General features: G+C 42.2%; 1 long non-coding RNA gene across 2 annotated transcripts; it reads right to left on the bottom strand.

Annotated features, from left to right (window-relative positions):
* Positions 1-2,890: 2,890 nt before the first annotated feature.
* On the bottom strand, positions 2,891-4,482 carry LOC111813157. 2 transcript variants are annotated; one of them, XR_002818483.1, is made up of 3 exons: positions 4,195-4,482; positions 3,717-3,978; positions 2,891-3,315 (listed from the first exon to the last, which is right to left on the bottom strand). It is a non-coding gene; the product is annotated as an uncharacterized LOC111813157 (long non-coding RNA). The 2 variants fall into 2 exon arrangements; XR_002818482.1 differs by lacking the exon at positions 4,195-4,482 and having other exon boundaries at positions 3,717-4,041.
* Positions 4,483-4,488: the final 6 nt, after the last annotated feature.

Genomic DNA, 4,488 nt, shown 5'->3' with positions numbered 1-4,488 from the left:
TTATACAAAATATTAATTGCTAATTTTACACAAGTAGTCTCTAGAACCTCCAGTACATTTTTTAAATTTTTAAATTTATTTATTTATTTGTGTGTGTTTTTGTGTGTGTGTGTGTGTGCAGCTCAGCCCACCAGGGGGCGGGGCTGGCTGGCATGTGGTGCTGGGGGATTGAACCGTGGTCCCCGTGCTTTGCCAAGCTTGTTCTAAGTAGGTGCTTTAGACCACTGAGCCATCTCACCAGCCCCTCCAGTACATTTTTTTTAAATGAGAAAGAATAAATGAACTTTATAGTAATACAGATATTCATAACATATTGTACTTACATATTGCTACTATTAAACCAACTGGGTGAAACCTGGCCTTACTTAAGCCAGAAGTTTCAATTAGATATGTCATTTCATTTTAGAAGAGAATACATAAAACATTAAAATGATACACAATTTCAAAACAAGATAGAAAATCAACAATGGTTATATTACATAATGTTGTCTTCAAAGTAGTTGTTCAGATTACCTCAGATTACCAGATAGATATAAGTATGCAAAACTGATAAAAAATTAAGCACTAACTGTTCCTTTAAGTATAGAAATTAGTAGTACATCTATTTTAGCTATCTTGTGTGTAAATTACCTCATCCCAGTTGTTCTTGCCTTTTGAGCAGTTTCTTTCCCTTTTACAATATCTATTGTGTCTTTGTATTTTATTTACTCTTTCAGTTTCTTCACAGTAGGGAGACAATATGTTTACACATGTGGGTCTGATTTATTTCACTTATGAGTACAGTCTCTAATTGCATCCAATTACCTATAAAAGTCTTGAGTTTATAGCTGAGTAATACTTCTTTGTATAAAAATTCTGCAACTTTTTTATCCATTCCTCAGTTGATGGATTTGGATTGTTTCCAAGATTTAGCTATGACAAATTGTGCTGTTATAAACATAAGTGTACATATATCACTCTGGTATGCTGTTTTCAATTCCTCTGGAAAAATACCCAGAAGGGAAATATATCATTTCTTTAAGGAGATTTTTCCTTTTATAATTTTTGATATAATTATGTATATTTATGGGATACATTATATGTATTTGTGCAATGATCACTTGTGTGTAATTTACATATTTATCACCTTAAATATCATTAGTTATCAGTACAATACAAATTAAATCACAACGAGATGCCATTTCATTCCAGTGAGAATGGCTATAACAAATGTGGGTGACAAATGTGGAGAAAAAGGAATCTTTGTACACTTTCGGTGGTAATGTAAATTAGTAGAGCCATTATGGAAAACAGTAAAGAGATGTCTAAAAAAAGAAGTCTATATTATGTAGCAAGCCCACTACCAAGTGTATATTCAAAAGACACAAAATCAGTATGCTAAAGAAAGATAGGCACTCCCATGTTTATTGCAGCACTATTCACATTAAAGAAATTTTCTATTACATTTTAATTTATAAAGAAAATTGCATTATCTGACAAAGAAGAAAAATCTTCAGAAATGACCTCACAAGTAGATTCTGTTGCCAGTTTTGTTGCAAACTTTGATTTACTATAAAGCTGTCTTTTTTAAGCATGGCTAGGGCTGGGGATGCAGTTCTACAGGATATTGATTCTGTCAAATTCTAGGTTCTATCTATCTCAGGTAGTGAGTGTGTGGGTCTAGGAGGGAGGCTAAATATTACTGTTCTATTGCTGTTTTGAATTTTATGAGGAAATTAACAATTATTGAAGATTTAATTTCTCTATATTTTTTCATTGCCAACTGTTTCAAAATGATTTTTTCTCATTGTCAATATGACTGCAAATGAGAAAAGTTTTTTGGATGAGTCTACTAGTTTGATTAGGTATTAAAAAAAATCTGAGTAGATTTAAACTTAACCTGAATTCAATTAATTTTTTTGTAGCAATAATATTATTCTAAATGTTACACTTACTTTTTTCTTCATGGACTGAGGGTTTTTTTTTTTTTGTTTTTTTTTTTAATGTATTTGGTACAGAGTCTCACTTTCAGCTCAGACTCAGTGATTCTCCTGTTTTCAGCCTCCCCAGTGCTGAGATTACAGGCATGTGCCACAGTGCCTGGACTTGGTCACTGACTCAGCATGCAGGGGTGGGGTATATGTCAGCGTGGCTTGTGGTGCTGGCAATTGAACGCCAATCCCTGAGCTTGCCTACACAGGCGCTTAGTCCCCTGAGCTATCTCGCTGGCTCTGACATAGGTTTACTATTTAAAAAATTTTTTTTTTCTTTATTTTATTTTTTTGGTGGAACCAGGGATTGAACTCAGGCCCTTGCGCTTGTCAGGGAAGCACTTACTCCAACTGAGCCATCTCCCCGGCCCCTACTATTTAAAATTTAAAGGCCAACAATGAATATCCTATATATAAATCTGACCTTTGGGGCCAGCAAACCTCACTTCAGTTCTTCTTTAACATAAACAATGACCCTCTCCTCCTGTCTTAGTGCTAAGTAGCTTGTAATAATGAGCTGATATCAAATGGCTCAAGTAAAAATGCCAGAGTTACCAGTCTATCCTCTGAGATATTGTTAATGACTATTTTGTGTTACCTTTCATACTTTCGTTTCTGGTTTTGTAAAATTTCCTGTTTATGTGTCAGCTTCCCCTACATGGATGATTTTTAAGTATGTCTCCAGGGCAAAATAGTGTCTGGAACATAATACATAATGTGTTACTGTAAATCAGTTAAGAGCTGGAAATCTCCATCTACAGGTATTTGAATTTAAGTCTGTGAGGTTAACATATTAACTCACTTTAATTTTGATTTTTATTTTTGCAGTGCCGGGGATGGAACCCAGGGCCTTGCTCATGCTAGGCAACCGCTTTACACATTTTGTTTTTAAGGTTTTTATTTCTTTTTTTCCTTCATCATTCGATAGTGTTTCCACTGGGGGAGTTTGTTTCAAGGAAAAATGCTTCGGTAAGATGTTATGGGGGCAGGTTCACGACTTGTAAGTGATTTGTTTTTTTTTTTTTTGCTTACGTTCATTATTTATCAGCCTTGACTAAACAGTTGGGGAGAAGTAAGCACGTCTTTCAGGGTTAAGGCCCTTAACACCTTTTACAAAATGTGATGGTGGGGGGTGGAGCTGCTGGGGAGGGAAGTGGAAACAACCCAGGAGGAAAGCAAAGTAGCTAGCAGTCTTTTGGTCCCGAGGGGCTTCACTCACACTTTCTGGTAACACACTGCTGCAGCTGTTTTGCAGTGGAGGACTCTTCTAATAGCTGTTTAGTTTTGACCCAATGATGACGTGCATTTGCACCTTTCTGCCCCTTCAGCGATAACAGCATTTTACCTGCAGTAATAGGGTTAAGATAATTGCAGTTAGCACAAGGCGCTTAGTGTGCTAAACAATAAATATTCCCGCGGGGGAAACACAGCGATCGCGCCGAGACACCCTTGACCTCCACGAAAGTAGCCGAGCCCAGAGCGCTCACTGGGAGGCGGAAATTGTGAAAACGGCCTCTGGAACCCGGGTCGTTTGCTTTTTTGGACTGAAACTGTCCCACAAAAGAAAAAACTAAACCCTAGAAACTTAAAATGTCAAGGCTAAATTCACACAGAAAACCACAACTGTTTAAGTTTCAATGTTTTCATTCAGTGGCTGGCTCCAACGGCGGAATTGTAATTTAATCGCGAGAAGGGGAACTGGAACAGGATGGGGCCACGCAGCCGGTCACAGGATTTTCTATTTACCTCCACACGCGGCCACAGGTGTCACTCTTTAGGAACCCTGCCGCAGGCGCCGGGAGCACACCCTCGGCCACGTTCCTCACCCCCGGCTCTTGTGGGTCCCGGAGCTGCTCCGGGTTCCCGGACGAGTAGCCTGGCGCGTGCGCGCATTGCACAGCGCCCAGCCTGGGCAGGACCCGGCGACGTGTCCTCGCAAGTGTCCTCCCCTGCGGAAGACGCCTTGGACGCGGGATTTTGACACCCAACCAATCTTCTGAGCTTTTTGCTGCTCAAGCAAGGAAAAGAGCTAAGAAAACAGCCAGGAAGACTGCAAAAACAAACAGCGGCCGACGCCTCCCAGCGCGCAAGCGCACCACCGGGAACCTAGTTGCGAGGGGCGGGGTCAAGCCAAGACTCCGGGCCCCGCCCCCTCCCCTCTGCCCCGCCCCTCCCCTCTGCCCCGGGAGCAACCGACACCGGCCCGGCCCTCCACGTCAATCACCCTCTTTCTCGCACTCTCAGCTCCTTGTTCTTAATCTCCACACCGATCTCGCCGGACGTCTGTCCCTAGTCCTCCCCGGTGCGAGCGTGTGTGTGCGAGTGCGAAGGCACCGCCAGCGGGCGTCCCTGCCCAGCTTAGGCCGCCACCGAGCCCCGCAGCCGAAGGCCGCGGTCAGGCTCTGTGGGGCGCTCAGGCAGCTGCAGCGACTCGCGTCCTCGGCCGGGCCTCAGCCGGCGCCCCGAGCCCGGCTCGCTTTCCTCAGCCGCCGCCACTACCGCCGCTGCGTTCTCCGCG

The sequence above is a fragment of the Octodon degus genome, unplaced genomic scaffold (genome assembly GCF_000260255.1).
Source record: "Octodon degus isolate 3935 unplaced genomic scaffold, OctDeg1.0 scaffold00168, whole genome shotgun sequence".
NCBI lineage: Eukaryota > Metazoa > Chordata > Mammalia > Rodentia > Octodontidae > Octodon > Octodon degus.
The sequence above is the reverse complement of the archived record's forward strand: the minus strand, read 5'-3'. Positions and strand labels throughout refer to the sequence as shown.